The sequence below is a fragment of the Balaenoptera ricei genome, chromosome 9 (assembly GCF_028023285.1).
Source record: "Balaenoptera ricei isolate mBalRic1 chromosome 9, mBalRic1.hap2, whole genome shotgun sequence".
Lineage (NCBI taxonomy): Eukaryota > Metazoa > Chordata > Mammalia > Artiodactyla > Balaenopteridae > Balaenoptera > Balaenoptera ricei.
Genome location: NC_082647.1, coordinates 55376182 through 55396220, shown reverse-complemented (window position 1 = coordinate 55396220; position 20039 = coordinate 55376182). Strand labels below are relative to the sequence as shown.

The window sequence follows — 20039 nt, the reverse complement described above, 5'->3', positions numbered from 1 at the left end:
TGGCAGTTTATAGCTCCTTCTCCTTGGAAACTAGGAGGATGCAGATATGAGGAAGGTTGGTACCTAGGCAAAATGGGGCTGACAAAGAAGAGAATTTACACTGACATAGGACCCCTCCCTACCAGGGTGCAAGGGAGGGAGATGGGGGAGCTAATCCACATCCTTAGGAAGCAGAGCAGCCCAGACATGAGTCATTCACAGAATACCATCAAGAAGCCTACCAGACATGATTCTTTCAGTTGGCAAGTGACAGAAACCTCAGCCCAAATTGGCTTGAGCAAAACCCAAATGAATTAGCTCATAAAACTGGACAGTCCCAGGAGAGTGTTGGCTGTAGGTGTGGCTTATGTGGAAACTTACATGATATAACCATAACCCAGTTCTCTCTATCTCTTGGTTTGGCTTGGTTCTTCTCTGATGTGTTGGATTTATTCTAAGACAGGTCCTACCCTCATGGTTGTGAGACAGTTGTCTGAAGCAGTGCCATCCTTCAATCCAGATAAAAGGGATCCTCCTGTGGACCCTGTACTATAGGGAGTTCTTCTCTGGCTCTCCTTCAGCCATGCCCCTCCCCATGGGGCAAAGAGCCTCAGGAGCCAAAGACACATACTCCCCCAGAACCCTCTCACGTCCCTCTGGATCACACTCTGGATACCACAGACCAAAGGATTCCCTGCCAAAAATCTCCAAGCTAGTTCTCAGCCCTCAGTGGACCTCTCCTTTTAGCCCATCCCCCTGAAGGTGAACTAAACTGACAATCTGCATACCTTTGGGCCCAAGAGTGAGCTGTTTGCAGATGATGTGTATGGAATTTAGATGAGCAGGCTGGGTTGTTCATACATATGAGTCCCCTTCTGGCAGAGAATTGAGGCTGGAGTGAGAAGAGAAGGAGTTGGGCCGAAATGTGTGTGATCTCTTCATCCAGCCATGTTCCAGAGCAGAAATCTGAGGAGTCTGAGAATCTGAACATTGCCTTCTGGGTCATTATGAAAGTATATTTGTCCAGGTAGGAGAAAAGAACAATTTGTATATAACATTGTGTTGGATTTTATAATGTTTACATTTTTAAGCATATGGTTCTATGTTTAGAACATAGGCCTCCATTTGTTTCCTTACTCTGTGAGCTACAGATATTAGAGTCAAATCTGATTAGGTTACAACCTTACAGGTTTAAGTTTAACCAAAGAAGAGGGAACAACTATCCTACAACTTCCAGAGGAAGTCCTGACATTTTCTCTGCTTGGGTCACTTTAGGTCACATTCCCACCTTTGAACCAATCACTGTGGAAATAGGATATCTTGGGTCCCAAACTCCATCCCTAGGGCTTAGAACAAAGGCCCACCCAGTCTACGTGAACTAAAATGGGGGAAGGCTGAATCCCAAGCAAAAGTTGGAACTGTCGCTAGAAGGAGGAATGGGTGTTTAAGCTAGAAGGCCAGCCATGATACTGGGAAATTTTATCTGGTTCTCAGTTGTAAGATATTGATGACTTGTTTTACAGGATGGCCTGGCAGGAACTGTTTGATCCTAGGAGGAGGGCCATCACTATTAGGTAAGGAAGATGAGAAGGCAGACAGGGCAACTGAGGCAGACCCTGTACACATGGAGAAGCAGGAAGGGGTGAAAGAAAGCTCTAGATAAGGAGTGCCTAGGCATCCAAGGCACACCAGAGACTCTAGGTTTGTCAGAACAGCCCAGGGATCCAGATCTGGTACGATGAGTTAATTTTGAAAAGTTTGCAGATAGTCTGAGGAACCTATGATTGGACAGAAATGGGTGAAACTGTGTCTGTGAGCAGAGGGCATCTGTGGAAAAGACAAAGGAAAGGAGATGAGGCAGGGAAGTGAAACCAGGCTGGCTTTCCCTAACATTATTTCCAGAGAGAAAACTGTTCAAAGAAAAGCTGGTCTCTTGAGTGTGATATTTGCAATGTTAGAACCATTATGACCAAAACAGAGTTTATACACTTTTTTTAAAAAGCATTAGATGAGAATATTATTAGTTTTAAGATCCCCAAATCATGTTTATGTTTGCTCTGCCATAATTCATAAAGTTCTAAGCCCTTTATAAACAGGTGGTTTTTATTAATAATCAAATATATTCAATTAACTATCATTACATAAATGGTAAACTAAAGCACAACTTAAGCCACAAATTGCAGGATTTACTCCCAACCCCTTCCCTATCACTTGCTTTCTTTGTCCAGCGTTTCTAACGATGTTTCCATTTCTATTGGCTTAATTTTCTGGTTATAACATTTTAGATGTTGCATGAAATAAAAGCATAGTACCTCATATATTATAGGGACTCATCACATATATGATTTATATGGAAGAAAGTAAGATAGCCTTTACTAATGTCCTAATTCATATCATACTGACTCATAGAAATTTGAACCTAGAAAAATATTTGCCTTAACACACGCATTTCAAACGCAGGTACTGGATAATGGGAACATCCCAAGATACCTGAAAATCAACCATTTCTTTGTCTACACATAAGAGTGGCTTTAGATGGGTTAACACTAAAAGACTTCCTTTTCTATCAATAACTGGGAAACATTAATAGTTGTTTGTGAAAATAGAAAAAATTCTATTGGGGGAAAATGTTTACTTCTCAGGAACTCAAGGCTTGGAGATCAGTTAGCTTAAAACCCCATTTGATGCAAGAATCCTTTTTCCTTTTTTATTGCCTTGACAATAAATAAATTATTGCAAGGTCAGGCAATTCCAAAACATCTTTAACAAAGAGCAAATGGCTTTGAAACACTGGATGTAAGTTAACAGTCAGGTAGTAGCAGCAACACCACAGAAAGCAAAAGAGATAGACTGGTCCTGGAATGTTGGGAGTCCCAGTCTACATTCTGCTACTTGGCACTTACTCAAGTTTCTTACCAATTATTTCTCACATTATATCAACACTGGGCACATATCAGCTTTTGATATTTGAAATGCCTGGAAATCTTTTAATAGCTTGGCCCTAGGCAAATTTTAAAACTCGTGTTCCTAGAAATTACACTGAAAATTATATTAGAACTCACTGATGTTTTCATTTTCCAGGTTATATATTTTCACCAGTAAGAAGTGCTCAGTAACTTCACTGCCATGGTTTATGGATTGCAAGAAGCATGGAATGATGATAGAGCTGAAGGGTCCCAGATGGATCAAATCAAAAAATCATCTTTCTCATTTTATAGTTGAGAAACTCAGGCCTAGATCACTTGGCTGGTTAGTAGCAACCCCCAAGGATGGGTAAATTAGTGGCTTAATGACATCACTTAAGGACCTAGGTAATTTCCAATTTTCAGTTCTGCCTCCTTCAAGGTATCAACTTTTTCCACATGCTTATCTCATGATAGGAAAGTAGCTGAAGCAGCTCTGGGAATCACACCTAGATATAATATTGCCAAACTAAAGATGAGGAAGCCGTCCTTCTTGTGTCTTGTTTAAGAGTAAGAAAGCCTTTCCTAGAAGCTTCTAGCAGATTTCTCATTTCTGACTGGGACATGTGTCCTTTCTAAAACAATGGCAAGTAAAATGAGAATGCCATAGAGCAATTAGGATTTACCTTCTGGGGCTGGAATAGGGCCAGCCTCTCACTAGTATGTGGCCACATGGAGGAGAGTGGCTATTTGAACAAAATCGGAGTCATGGTTTTAGCACATATGTGTAGAGAAATAGATATTGAGTAGGCAACCAATAAAATCTTCTATAATTAGGAGCCCAAAGCCTCAAGTAACAGCTAGAGATCACTGGAAATGATTTATTTTAGAACCTACAGAGCATTTCTCTGCTGTCTCTTGCTCTACTGCACCTAAATTTTCCCTCCTCTTTCCTGTCTGCCTTACCACCTTCTCCTTCCCTATCCTTTCCCTAAACTGGCTATGAACTGAAATTAGTCTACTCCATTTTGAGGGCCTACTGTATGCAAAGCATCATACTAATATACATCAATGCATGGAGTTTTTTCTTAAGTGTTCACTGTATCTCAAAAGGCTGATGAATATATTATTTTCTCTACTGGTCATTTCATCCTATGATCAGAATTACATTCTCCACTAGTGGGAGGTCTTTTGTTTCCTTAAAATCCTCTTTTATTACAGGGTCTTTTCCCAAAGACCATATTGGTACCATTGTACTAACTGAGAAGGGGTCAGTTCCTTTGTGTTCCAAAATTTGCTATAAATATTGAAATGAATATTATTCTTTAGCTCTGAAGGAATCTAATGCAATCATCATGAATTATGATATAAATGTATAAGGGATGACTATAAAGGAATAAGGCTTGTTATTTTTTAACATAACAAACCTTTGTTAAAGATAAGCCAGTTTGTTCACTGGGTGGAAAAGCATAGGAAAGCACCTAGATTTTTCAGGAAAGAAAAACCTATCTGAAGTCTCCACTGAAATATTTACTATTTTTGTGGCTTTTTACAAGGTGTTTCTAAATCTTAGTTTTCTTTTCTCTAAAGTAGAAAAAATAAAAATACAAAGAATAGGGTCAGGCTATAATTTATTGTCCAACTGGGACACTTTCTGCATGTTGCCGTCAGAAATTCTTTCAGGTCCTTTGTGGGGAAGTTTTGGTTGAAGTTTAAAATATACACAGAAAAGTGTACATATCATAAATGGATTTTCAAAAACTGAATAAATCTGTGAAACCAATAACCAGATTTAAAATCTATAAAATTGGAGGGGAAGGAGGAGAGAAGGGCCGAGAGCCACGGTGAGAGGTGGCATTCCTGAATTGGTTGTATGGACGCCTCCCCTTGGGTCCTAGCCCAGCCAAAGCCCCCTGCCTCAGCGGAGAAGGTTCTTTCCCTGTTGGATTCCCACTGCCATCAAGGAAACCTAGGCTGAGATACTAACAGCACACGCCTGAGTCAATGGCCAGAGAATGGAGAAGCGGGAACTTGGTTGGCAAATCAACTTCGCCTCCAGGGGCTCACAAGGAAGGAAGTTTAAAGCCATGTGGCTGACAGGGTCTTGGTGCTCTGGCCTGGTGTCAGGTCTGAGCCTCTGAGGTGGGAGACCTGAGTTCAGGACACTGGACCACCAGAGACCTCCCAGCCCCACATAATATCAATCGGCGAGAGCTCTCCCAAAGATCTCCATCTCAACACTAAGACCCAGCTCCACCCAACGGCCAGCAAGCTCCAGTGCTGGATGCCCTGTGCCAAATAACTAGGAAGACAGGAACACAACCCCACCCACTAGCAGAGAGGCTGCCTAAAATCATACTAAGTTCAAAGACACCACAAAACACACCACCGGATGTGGCCCTGCCCACCAGAAAGACAAGATCCAGCCCCACCCACCAGAACACAGGCACCAGTCCCCTCCACCAGGAAGCCTACACAAGACACTAAACCAACCTCACCCACTGGGGGCAGACACCAAAAACAAAAGGAACTACGAACCTGCAGCCTGCAAAAAGGAGACCCCAAATATAGTAAGTTAAAGAAAATGAGAAGACAGAGAAATATGCAACAGATGAAGGAGCAAGGTAAAAACTCACCAGATGAAACAAATGAAGAAGAAATAGGCAGTCTACCTGAAAAAGAACTTAGAGTAATGATAGTAAAGATGATCCAAAATCTTGGAAATAGAATGGAGAAAATACAAGAAACGTTTAACAAGGACCTTGAAGAACTAAATGCAAACAAACAATGATGAACTACACAATAAATGAAATTAAAAATTCTCTGGAAGGAACTAATAGCAGAGTAACTGAGGCAGAAGAATGGATAAGTGACCTGGAAGATAAAAGAGTGGAAATAACTACCACAGAGCAGAATAAAAAAAAAAAGAATGAAAAAATTGAGGACAGTCTCAGAGACCTCTGGGACAACATTAAACGTGCCAATATTCGAATTATAGGGGTCCCAGAAGAAGAAGAGAAAAAGAAAGGGTCTGACGTAGAGAATGGACTTGAGGACATGGGGAGGGGGAACGGTAAGCTGGGACAAAGTGAGAGAGTGGCATGGACTTATATATACTACCAAATGTAAAATAGATAGCTAGTGGGAAGCAGCCGCATAGCACAGGGAGATCAGCTCGGTGCTTTGTGACCACCTAGAGGGGTGGGCTGGGGGGGGAAGGAGATGCAAGAGGGAGGGGATATGCGGATATATGTATATGTATAGCTGATTCACTTTGTTATATAGCAGAAACTAACACAACATTGTAAAGCAATTATACTCCAATTAAGATCTTTAAAAAAATCTATAAAATGCAGACTAAGAAATAGAATATTACCAACATTCAAACTGAAATATTTTTGAGAGTGAAAGGTGGCATTATTTCTTTTAAAAGCCAATTGAGGTATATTGATATATGATAAACTGTGCATATTTAAATTTACAGTTTGTGCTCGCTTCAGCAGCACATATACTCAAATTGGAACGATACAGAGGAGATTAGCATGGCCCCTGTGCAAGGATGACACACAAATTCGTGAAGTGTTCTATATTTAAAAAATAATGATGATAAAAAATAAATTTACAGTTTGATGGGTTTTGGCATACACCTGTGAAACTATTGCCACAGTCAAGATAATAAAAATAGTCACCATCTCAAAAAGTTTCCTCTTTGTAACCTTTCCTTTCACCCCCATCTTCCCTATCTTCAGGTAACCACAGATCTGGTTTCTGTCACATTTGCATTTTATAGAATTTTATATAAATAGAATTATCCACTTTATCTTTTTTTGTTTGACTTCTTTCACATAGAGATTCTTACAGATTGTATGTATCAAAAATTTCTTCCTATGGATTTCTGAGTAATATTCCATTGTATAGCTATACTGTAATTGTTTATCCATTCTCCTGTTACTGGACATTTGGGTTTCCATTTTGGAGTTATTCCAAATAAGGCTGCTATGAACATTCATGTAAAAGTCTTGGTATGGAGATATGCATTCATTTTTCTTATGTAAACATCTAGATGTGGAATGGCTGGGTGGCATGGTAGGTGCCTTTAAGTTTTTAAGAAACTGTTAAATATTTTCCAAAGTGATTGGACTATTTAACATTCTTTATAGCAGTGTTTTGAAATTATAGTTGGTCCACATGCTCACCAACATTTGGTATGGTCAATGCTTGTTTATAATTTTAGCCATTCTAGTGAGTGTGTAGTGGTATCTCATTTTGGTTTTAATTTACATTTTCCTAATAACTAACGATGGTGAACACGTTTTCATGTGCTTACCTGAGGGGGCTCTATTTTTAATTACACTAAGACAACCAGCATAAAGTAGGACTGTCCTGGGCAAACTGAGACATATGGTAGCCTAAACAAAGGCAAATGAAGGTTTGAGTTGTGGATGTTGAAACATCCATGCACCCCTGGAATAAATCCCACTTGAACATGGTGTATGTGATACACCACATTAGCAAAATGAATTTAAAAATCATATGATCATCTCAATAGATGCAGAAAAAGCATTTGACAAAATTCAACATCCATTCATGATAAAAACTCTCAACAAACTGTGTATAGAGGAAACGTACCTAAACATAATGAAGGCCATATATGACATGCCCATAGCTAAAATGCTCAATGTTGAAAAACTGAAAGCTTTTCTACTAAGATCAGAAACAAGAAAAGGATGTCCACTCTTGCCACTTTTATTCAACATAGTACTAGACGTCCTAGCCACAGCAATTAGTCAAGAAAAAGAAATAAAAGACATCCAAATAAAACAGAGGTAAAACTATCTCTATCTGCAGATGACATGATGTTATATAAAGAAAACACTAAAGACTCTACCAAAAACTGTTAGAACTAATAAATGCATTCAGTAAAGTTGCAGGATACAAAATCAATATTTAAAAATCAGTTACAATCTTTATACAATAATAATAGACTATCAGAAAGAGAAATTAAGAAAATAATTCCATTTGTAATTGCATCAAAAAGAATAAAATACCTAGGAATAAATTTAACAATGGAGGCGAAAGACCTATACACTGAAAACTATAAGACATAGATGAAAGAAACTTAAGAAGACACAAATAGGTGGAAAGATATTCTGTGTTCACTGACTGGAAGAATTAATATTATTAAAATGTCCATACTACTCACAACAATCTACAGATTCAATGCAACCCCTGTCAAAATTCCAATGATATTTTTCACAGAAGTAGAACAAACAATCCTAAAATTTGTATGGAACCACAAAAGACCCTGAATAGTCAAAGCAATCTTGAGAAAGAAAACAAAGCTGGAGGCACCATGCTCCCTGATTTCAAATTATATTACAAAGCTATAGTAATCAAAACCATATGGTATTGGCATAAAAAACAGATACATAAACCAATGAAACAGAATACCAGAAATTAACCCATGCACATAAGGTGAATTAATTTATGACAAAGAAGCCAGAATATACAATGGAGAAAGGACAGTCCCTTTAATAAGTGGTATTGGGAAAACTGGACAGCTGCAGGCAAAAGAATGAAACTGGACCACTATCTTACACAATATACAAAAATCAACTCAAAATGGATTAAAGACTTGAATGTAAGACTTGAACCATAAACTTCTAGAAGAAAATATAGGCAGGAAGCTCTTTGACATCAGTCTTGGCAATGACTTTTTGGATTTGACACCAAAACGAAGACAAAAAAGCAAAAATAAACAAGTGAGACTACATCAGATTTAAAGCTTCTGCATAGGAAAAGAAACCATCAACAGAATGAAAAGGTAACCTATGGGATGGGAGAAAATGTTTGCAAATCATAGATCTGATAAGGGGTTAGTACTCAAAAAATACAAAGAACTCATACAACTCAATAGCAAAAAAACAAACAAAAATTGTAGCTATGTGAAGTGATGGAGGTGTTAGCTAATGCTATGTGGTCGTCATTTTGCTATATATATATATAGCAAATAATTATGTTGTATATCTAAAACAATGTTATATGTCAATTAAATCTCAATAAAACTGGTGGGGGAGAAGAATGAAGGAGATAAAGGGAGAGTGATATGGGGAAAGAAGAAAAATAGCCCTTCATTGGGTTATAGGTCATGATGATGCTTTGTTAACATAAAGTTACATAAAATTTTATTCTTGTTACTATGTAAGCTAATAATAATAATTCAAGTTGATATTTTTCCCAAAGAAAAAATATGGTAAAAGTTACATTCTTGATTAAGGGATCTGAGGTTCAAATTTTTTATAAAATTTAGCAAAATGCTATGTTTAAAATTTACACATACACACACATACAGTGTGTATCAAGTAGTATACATAGTATATATGAAATAGTAAAATATATTAACTATCTCATAACACTGTACTTAAAAATGGCTCACTTTCATAGAACATTGTAAATGGTTCCCCCTCCTAAAACAATTCTAGCCTTTCTTTTTCCCTTAGTGCAACAAATCAGAAAGTGTAATATTATAGAATGCTGAGGGCTCTTTTGGAGAAAGTTTGCCAGTCACCTTTGAGACAATTGGGAGAGAATGAAAGACACTTGATTATGCATTTTGAACTATGGATGCTTTGTTTTTCTGCCCTCTTCTTGTAAAAAACAAAACAAATATTGGCTTTTTAAAAAATCATTTTTCCCCTTCCAGTTTTTTTTTTTTTTTTTTAATTGAGGTAGAGTTGTTTTACAATGTTGTGTTAGTTTCAGGTGTACAGCAAAGTGATTCAGTTATACATACTTATACATATCTATTCTTTTTCAGATTCTTTCCCATTATAGGTTATCATAAGATCCTGAATATAGTTTTCAGTGCTATACAGTATATCCTTGCTGTTTATCTATTTTATAATATATAGTAGTGTGTATCTGTTTTAAAAAATTTGATTTAACTCTCATTTCTCAACATAAAAGTTGATACAAGATTAGGAAAAAAAAAACATTCCAGTTGTGAAAAGACTGAGACTAGCCACAGTCCTTATTTGTTGTGTTTGTTTTTTTACAAAAATCTTGGAAGAATTTTCAAGTAAGAAAAATCAAGTCAATAAGATTTCAGAATTAAAAAAAGGGAGTTATATGCAACAAAATATCTTTATTATTGGTTAAAAACACATAAAATTAGAAAAACATATTGGCAATTGCTAATGTTTATATATACTCCACTGATTTTTTTCTATTGTAATTATCTTTTCAAATGAAACAACCTCTGTCTGCGGGATAGAGCATGAAGTTTATCCAAGAGAACATGAAAACATCCTATTAGCTAGAATCTGTATCTACAGTAAATGATGTCCAGGGGTATTGTGTCATATTTTTTTTTTTTTTTAAACTCCTATTTTATTTATCCATTTTCCTGTTGTTATTATTATTATTTTATTTTTTATAAATTTTATTTATTTATTTATTTATTTATTTATTTATTTATTTATTTATTTACTTACTTACTTATGCTGTGTTGGGTCTTCATTTCTGTGCAAGGGCTTTCTCTAGTTGCGGCAAGCAGGGGCCCCTCTTCATCGCGGTGCGCGGGCCTCTCTCTTGTTGCGGAGCACAGGCTCCAGACGCGCAGGCCCAGTAGTTGTGGCTCACGGGCTTAGCTGCTCCGCGGCATGTGGGATCTTCCCAGACCAGGGCTCGAACCCGTGTCCCCTGCATTGGCAGACAGATTCTCAACCACTGCGCCACCAGGGAAGCCCATTGTGTCATATTTTTATATGAAGTGTTGTTATTGCAATTATTCTGAATAACCTATAATGCTCTGTACAGAGTAGGGTCTCAAATGTTGTTAGGATTAAACATTGGACAGAAAACTATTCTTAAAAATGGAAGCTGTTTCCCTAAGGTTTTAGTATTTGATTTCCAGATGACTAGAAGACTGCCTTTAGTATAATCTTACGTGATTTGGGATTTTCACCGTGATGAACAAAGTAAACATTTGAGCTGGAAATCAGTGGAAGTGTTTGAACCAACTAAAAGGATAATAAAAAGCATACTTAACCTTAACTTTAAAACCAAGCATGGGTTTTTCTGGTTTACTGTTGTACAGTTGAAAAAGCATTTTCCTCCAGAATTGTTCAGTTTCACTGACAGGGATGTCTTTTCTAGCACAGTAACCTCTTTCGTGCATGATTTTAGACAAATTGAAAGAAAATTTCTGAGCTATTATCTCACAGAGAAGCAGATGTTTTTATGAGACAAAAGCTGTATCCTTCCAAGCCTACCTCCATGTTTCAAATCCATTATGATCTTGGACAATTCATTTTGCTGTGGCTGGCTTGTTTAAATTCCTTATCTAACTCAAAAGATCAATTTAGAAAATGAGAAAAACACCATTTTCTTTAATTTGTCACGATCACAAATACTTTAGGGTCAGAACTGAAATTAGGACTAGGTTTCCTAAATCTAAAACTTGATCTCCTCTTCCAAGCATACCACTCAATCTCATGAGGTTAGACATAGAGAAACTTCGATAATTAGTATGAAATTTCAGTTAGCAGCTTGTATTAAATTGCTCATTTTTGATCCCTCTCCAGATCATACCTTCCTAAGGTGAAAACCACCCAAAGTTCTGGTTAGAATGGAGACTCTCTCTGAATCTAGGCTCCTTTCCTCTTCTCTAAATTTACTTTGCTTCCTCTGTTCAAAGCTGACATTTCCTGGAGCCATCTTGATTCAGCATGATCTATACAACTCAGGAGTTTTCAGAAACTCAACAAAGCTAAGATGTGGGAATTCCCTAGTGGTCCAGTGGTTAGGACTCGGGCTTTCACTGTCATGGGCCCGGGGTTTGATCCCTGGTTGGGGAACTAAGGTCCCGTAAGCTGAGCAGCGCGGCCTAAAAAAATAAATAAATAATTTTTTAAAAAACCACAAAGCTGCCTTCCCAGTAAGAACCAAACAGGATGGTACAAGGTGGACAATAAGGCTTTTGTCCAGACTGATGCCAGGTGAGTGAAAGAGCCTTAGGAAGAATTAATCAGATTCAGTTTTGATTTATATGCTGTTTACTTTAAATCCCAATATGGATATGAGCTCAGAAGTACAAATGAAAATCATATAAAACCTCAGTGCTTAAGGGGCTGCCAGTACTTCCAAATGTTTGCATTCTTTCAAAACAGTCACCATGGAAAATTCAAAGCTTTTTTCAACAACTGCTAAAATCTTTTTGAATTTTTCTTTTCAAATTGCTATCCTATCATAATCAATTTGGGCCCCTCCTTTTCCTCCCTGCCTTTTCATTTTTCCTCTCCCAAACACACAACAAGTTCTTTATAGCATAACCCTGACTTGGACCAAAAATAGATTATCTGAAACAATCAGTTACCTGTTCTCATCACATATGGCTCTGAATGCCTGTCTGCCATCTCTCAACCATCCATAAAAAATGAAGATGTATTTTATATGTTCTGCAGGTTTTTAAAGACATTTCAAAGGAATAGGTCCAAAGACATTTTAAGTAATATCAGCAGGAGTGAAATAAGTGAATAACTTCAAATGGTGAATATTCTCAAGGGAGAAAATTAATTTTGGTCTAGTGTTTGTTAAAAGATGAGTCAGATTAAATTATAGCTATACTTTATATATGTATACACACAAACTACGTGTGTGTGTGTACATAATCTTGAAATCTCGTGTATTTTTAGAAGAAAAGTTAAAATTGAAAGACAGCAAGAGAAGAAAAATCAGCATGTAAAATGCCATGGGAGGAAACACCTGCTGGGAAAACATAAATGTAAAAAAGATCTGACAGGCTTCTTTCATAATTTCACCCAGTAAAACAGTAATATTTAGAAATAAAAATGTGTGGAAAAGCAGTAACATTTCAATATTTTAACACATTTAAAGGCTCTGGTTCCATTGTCAACTTGTCAGGAATCTAAAAACCTTTAAGAAAACCTTCTGTTTTTCCAAAAATCAATTTCAATATGCATTTAACTCCATTACTTTACTTGTTTTATTTGAATTAGTGAATTTTTAGGAATAAGTTTTAACTTTATAAACCTCAAACTTTGTCTTACTGATATGCTTGTAAAGACTGCATTTACACTTTATCTAGGTGTTTCATTTTGTTACACACTACTGAAAATCCAGTAATCATAAATGCACAACCTTTTATTCCTGAAGCACACACGCAGGGTCTCTTTAATAATTCAAAGTGCTTTCTATAATGATGAAGTCATACTGATGGACTCAGTAGGAAAATTCTAATACTATTAAGTATAACTTAAATAATTCACTGTAGAAACCAGGCATAATAGAGCAAGAAAAATAAATTCTAAGTGCTCAAAACATTTTGCTTTTTCTTACACCAATGTATATTTCTTAAATCACAGTGACAGCTCTCCTCTCTTTTGTTGGAGTACATGACAGCTATTCATAAACTGGAGCAGGTGCAAAAGATAAATGCTTTCCTATTAAAGTCAAGAATGTCAGCATTCTGTGTGCAGTGATGGGCAGACTTCCATCATTTTTGCATAAGATGTCTCCTGGGAAAGCTATCACCAGACCATTACTACACTATCAACTTACTCTCATTTCAAATTATTATTCTTCATAGACAGCCAGCTGAGTTGCACTTTACTTTTTTAGATTCCCTGATAGGTGATGAAAGGAAAATGTCAAACAGAGCACAGAGAACAAGGTTATTCATAATTTCACTTAACACCAAACAACTCCAAAATCATTAATCCTATAAATATAGTATTGTTCATTTTGGAATTATGATATATTGAGAATTATTCAATCTGACTACATAAAATAAGTGATTGAGAAAAAACTTTAAAAAATAGTCAGTAAATAATTTTTGTAAATACAGAATTATGGCAAGTTCTAAAATGAATTAATTAGGACCAGTAATGAAGAAATTAATTGAAACATTCTATTAAAATTAAAATAAAATAAATTAAATATGGCTTAATATTTTATTATTTCCTTTAGTATTTATTTATAGAAGCCCTCTTTTGGATGATTGAAAATCAAAAGCCATACTCAGGTTACGTAATTAAAACATGATTTGTTTTTCACAATTTAGTAGCAGTGACATGACATATAGAAGATAACACAGTCTATACTGAATTGTTTTGAACAAAGAAGCAAATTGGAATTTATCTTTGTGAAAGGAGAAGAAAAAGAAACTCCCCCCAAAATATGAATTAATGAGATTTTGAAGATGCCCATATGTATTAACAAAAAATGAATATATTTTTAACATTCTGAAACTTAGCATGCTATTGAGATATGAATCCCTCTAATGAAAAAGATATATTTAAATCTGGCAAGTGTGATTTTATAAATACTCAACATATGTTATATGTTATGTGATATGTATATGTTACATATGTACATATAACAATGGAATATTATTCAGTCCTGAGAAAGAAGGAAATCCTGCCATTTGTGATAACATGGATGAACCTGGAAGATATTATGCTACATAAAATAAGCCAGACAAAGACAAATACTGTCTTGTATTATCTCACTTATATGTGGAATCTTAAAAAAAAAAAAGTCAAACTCATAGAAACAGAGAGTAGAATGGTGGTTACCAGAGGCTAGGGGTGGGGGGAGATCCTCCTCAAAGGGTACAACCCTTCAGTCATAAGATGAATAAATTCTGTGGATATAATGTACAGTATGGTGACTATTTAATAATACTGTATTTTAACTTGAAATTTGCTAAAAGAGTAGTCTTAAGCATTCCCATCACACACACACACACACACACACACGTGCACACACACACGTCACTATGTGAGGTGATGGATGTATGAATTAACTTGATTATGGTAATCATTTCACAATATATATGCATATCAATCATCATGCTGTACTCTTTTATATGATTTTTTTTTTTTTTTGGCCACCCCACCCAGCTTGCGGGATCTTAGTTCCCCAAAAAGGGATTGAACCTGGGCCCTCGGCAGTGACAGCACAGAGTCCTAACCACTGGACTGCCAGGGAATTCCCTATATATGTAACGTTATTTGTCAATTATACCTCAGTAAAGCTGGGTTGAAGGGAATAGAGTGAGGACAAACACCAGGAAACAAGCTGAAGTGCAAAGAAAGAGACAGACAGACAGGAGCAAGCTTAGGCTTATTACTTCATGGGAAAAAAGACAGGAAGTTCTCAGATTTTGGTGGAACAAAAGTGATTACTTATTTCTGCATTGCTGTTTCAGTTCTCTAATCAAAGTCAAATTTTCTGCCTAGCATAGAAATCAATCTTTGATCAAGTATAAGGTCTGTCTTGCTGGAGTTACAGCCACCTCAACTTAAATTTGGTTTTTCCTAGCTCAAGTTATTCCAGCCTTGATAGCATGAGAGAACACTTCTTTTTTGCTTTTTTTCCATGTGTCTTTCTTGGCAATTTTTTTTCTTTTTACATCTTTATTGGAGTATAATCGCTTTCCAATGTTGTGTTAGTTTCTGCTGTACAACAAAGTGAATCAGCTATATGTACATGTATATCCCCATATCCCCTACCTCTTGCGTCTCCCTCCCACCCTCTCTATCCCACCCCTCTAGGTCAAGCGTGGGAGAACACTTCTAAATATATATAGAATCAAGTTTTATTCCCCCCATTGTGATAATCGATTATTTTCTTCACAATTTTTGGTATCACATCTCCCACCCCCAGTTTAACTGAAGCCATATTAGTTTTATATCAAAGTACTAAAAGTAACAAAAATATCAAATATAAGTTTATGCCTTCTTTTTCTGAATTTTGCCCAACAGGGAGAGGTTAAAAAAGAAAATTGGTGAAACATACTTATTAATGAATATATCGGAACATTACTGAATTTTAATGAAGAAATTATTTGGTATTGAAACAAGCCTGGCATAATTTTACTGTATTAAAAAACCCTCTAGTATTTTTCTTACATTGTTAAGAGTCATTACCTCTTTTATTTGAAACTATCTATAGCATTAAAAATATATTATCATTGATATATATTCATCAACACAGATTCTAATAATATCGATCATTACCTAAAATTTACTATTGTATGGAAGATTCTGAATAGTGGAGCATTTTTGTAATAATAAATGTAAATAAGATTATTTATTTATCGTCTGGTCATACTGATGAGAAAACAGCAACGTCAGACATAATCATGGGATGTAGCCTCTAATCCTTCTGCCATATATAAATTTATATGTCAGGTGCTTGCACATTCTATTTTTATACCGCTTTATGTTCAAAGGGAAGAATATTAAGATTGTAAAGCTAGCTAGGAAGGAGATTATTCAAAAGTTTAACAAAAATCTTTTAAACTGACCATAAAATCTTGTTTCGAGAGCTTTTTAACCCTTATAAACACAAATTACTGCACAAGTCATAATGTAAAAGTAATGAAATACTCTACAAAAATGTTCAATAGAATTTAAAATTTTAACTTAAGGGAATTTGGAAGTTCAGTCATTCTCAAAGAGGCTGTAAGGATGATTAAAATCCTGAAGGAAATCTGAAAGAAAAAGGACACAGTCATTACTGGAAATGTAATACAGCATTAACTCTCAGGTTTCACGTTTAGACTAGAAAGCTTAAGTTCAAGGCCATTACACCAATCTTTATAGAAACGTAATGTTCTCCGACTCATGGTCCTTCCCTTGAAAAGCTGTGCGTGGGTAACAGTGATTATCAACTCAAATTAGTCACACACACTGGGGTAAATTGGAAATGAAAAGCTGCTACAATTACTCGAACCAACATAAATGATTTATTTCCTTCTGCTGACATGAAAGGAAAAGACTTGAATGCTCGTGAAGGATAGCATTTACCCACCCTGCACTAAGGTTAAAGAGCTCACTCAGCACAAATATTCCCAGAAAAGGTTCAAACTGGCAGAAAAGAAACCATCTATTCCAAAAGGTCACCACATCAGCTTAACTTTTCGTCTGCTGTGAGAAAAATCTGTCAAAATCCATTACTGTAAGGCAGCAGCTGTTCTGTAGAATGATAGCCTCCAAAAGAGAATAGTTTCTCATATGCCCCAGTGCAACTCCTCCACTTCACAGACTACTTCTTGTCTCCTCTGACATCATTCTTCCTCACAACCCCATGGCTTTGTTCTTCCACCTCAGATGCCTACTCCCAAATATTTCTCTACATTTTACAGTCTTAAACCCAGCTGAAAATCCAACCCTCTCAGTCAAGTCTAATGCGACCCACACTGCTTTTAGTGGCCTCTAAATCCCTACATAGTCTGACCCCTGCCTATGTATCCAGCTCAACCCTTGCTCACTCCAGCCACATTGGACTTCAGTTTCTCCAACACCGCAAGCTCTGGCTCGCCTTGGAGCCTCCACCTGGTATTTCCTTCGCCCCACTCTGCTCCTGGCTGACTCCTCATCATATCTGGGTCTTTGCTTAAACTCCACTCCCTCGATGCCTTTGTTATTTATCTCAAGTACGTTCCCCACCTTCCTTTCCCCCAATTTCAGTCCTTTTGTTTCTTTCCAGCAGTGTCACAATTTTTAAATTATTTTCCTTTGCTCCTCACTTCTTTTGTATTTATACTGGGATCAGTGTCTTTTTTTCCCATTATTGAGATATAATTGACATATAACATAGTGTAAGTTTAAGGTATACAATGTGTTGATTTGATACACTTACATATTGCAAAATGATGATTACCATAGCATTAGCTAATACGTCCATCACCTCACATAATTACCATTTTTTTTTTTTGGCGTGGGGTAAGAACATTGCAGATCTACTCTCTTAGTAACTTTCCAGTATATAATATGGTCTTACTAGCTATAATCACCATGCTGTACATGAGATCCTCAGAACTTACTCTCTTTTAACTGGAAGTTTGTACCCTTTGACCAACATCCCCCCTTTTCCCTGATGTTGTCTGTCTTGTTCACATTGTATCCCCAGTGCCTGGCACAAAGCAAAATGCAATAAATGCTTATTCAATCAAATCCACCCTACCCTGATCTCTTTCTAACTCCCTTTGCTCTTATTGGAATCAGAGCAAAATGAACTCATCATTTACTCAATTTTATCATTATTATTCAAATCAAAACATACACCCTACTATATGCCAGGAACTGTAAGCTGTTGCCATAACAGTCATTATTTACTGAGTATTCATTATGTGTTAGGCACTGTTATAAGTACTTTACATATGTTATCTCATCGTATCACCACAGCTATGTAAACAAGCAATTATTTTTATCCCTATTTTAAAGACGAGGAAGCTGAGACAGAGAGAGGTTAATATGTGCTCCAGATATCACAAACGATGATAGAGCTGAGATTCTATACTCTATCCAATAAAACACAATTTCCACCTTAAGATAAGTACAAAGAGAGAGCGGAAAGGAAAGTGATCTGAAAAAAGGAAGAGATAACAGTTGCTTAAGGGAGACCAGGAAAATGTGTTTGAAGGTGGCATTGAAGACGAGATTCGAAAAAAAAAAAAAAGTTAGCGTTTTGACAAATGAATATCGGGAATTGGTACAAGAGCCCCTCATCAGAAAAATAAATAAATAAATAACAGTGAGAACAAAAATACAGGGAAAGAGACAGTAAGTGTGCACAGGAAATAGTAATCATAGAGTTACTATATGTTGTCACATCTCTTGAAAGTCCTTGCCTACCTCATTGAGAATTTATCTGTGGCTGAAGCAGGAATGAAAATGAAATCAAGGTTTTGAAATAGCAATTACTGTGGACCTATTCTCTAAGTTGCTGATTACCTCCCTTGTTCATTATCTATTTCTGGAGACTATTCTCTCAGCAACCGGATTTTAAGTTTTTTGATGGCAGATACCACGTCCCACACCTTCATCAGAGGGGTTATGAAAGCTGACTCTTGAAAATGTCAGTGGACAGGAGGAAAAGTCAGAGGAGACTAGGGAGAGGCGCTACACACAGCGATGCCAATGGTATAGCGATGCAATACTGCCCTTGCCCTCAAGGAGTTCTATTCCGACACAGAGATGAAATGATTTGTGTACATTCATATAATACAGTAGATATGTTAGAAGACATACAAAGGGCTACAGCTCTAGGATTCTGCAAAGCAAAACTGTTTCTAAAATTAATTCCAATAGGTATTTAAATTACAATGGCATTTTCCAAAAGTGTTTCAGGACAACTTTTTCCAGACTAAGAACAGTAAATTTCTATGATAATAAATACTTATAAAATAAAAGCTTCTCTGCAATAGTTATTTACATACAACAGTGAAGAGTCTCATCTAAAACTTTATTAATGTGGTTACTATGAATTCTCCTCAGTGAATAATCCAGCTCAGCATTGGCTTTTTAAGTTCCCCGCCTGTGGCTTTCTATAATCAAAGTTCTTGACTGGAGAAATTTAAATAACTTTTTTCCTCTTTCTGTAAAAAGCAATTACTTTCAATTCTTTCACATATTACCACCATACTCCCATTAGAACATTTATCTGAAGTCCCAAACAACTGAATACACACACACACACACACACATCCCTAACCCTTTTATTAGGAATCAGCTGAGTTGAAGGTGTGTGGTGACTCTCCCTTATTTACCCTATTGAATGCACATAATTTTTCTTCATTCATTCACTCTAGAGTACCTGACATTCAGTCTCATTTTGCAAGCCTCATTGGAAAATTGTGCTACAAAATCATGAGGAGTCATTTGCCTTTTTTAAAAAGGTTGATGTGTATGATAAACTAGGCTCTGATGATCACAGAAACTTAGAGCTTTAACAATACCTTAGGAAGCATCTAATCCAGAAAAGACCAACTTTGACACAGTATTCCCCACTCCTACCACAGAGGGTCAATATTGCTAATAGATTCTAATGTTCTTTCCCACTGAGCCTGGGCATTACTCAGATTCCTTCTCTACATGATGCTCCAGGCAACCTCTGTCCTGTAAGATAAATCATTTATTACACATGACACTCCTCATAGGACAGAAAATGCACTGTAGAAAGCTACAATCTATTTTCAGCTACCACAGTACCTAATATGCACCAAAGTGCTCCTTAGTATCCTGAAACATCCTAATTGTTTAAAGGCATTGCTGCAGTTTACAAAATAGATTATGTGTATGAGCAACTTTGCCTGTGCCACACATTTGGTGTTCCTGAACACCCTTG

At 36.5% G+C, this 20039-nt stretch overlaps 1 protein-coding gene and 1 non-coding gene across 2 annotated transcripts in view; one reads left to right on the top strand and one right to left on the bottom strand.

Moving 5' to 3' along the window:
- Positions 1–20039, bottom strand: part of PTTG1IP2 (PTTG1IP family member 2) — a 92195-nt gene that overhangs the window by 48190 nt on the left and 23966 nt on the right. The window lies entirely within an intron of this gene.
- LOC132372293 (U6 spliceosomal RNA) lies at positions 6370–6476 on the top strand. The gene has a single exon (XR_009505161.1). It is a non-coding gene; the product is annotated as a U6 spliceosomal RNA (small nuclear RNA).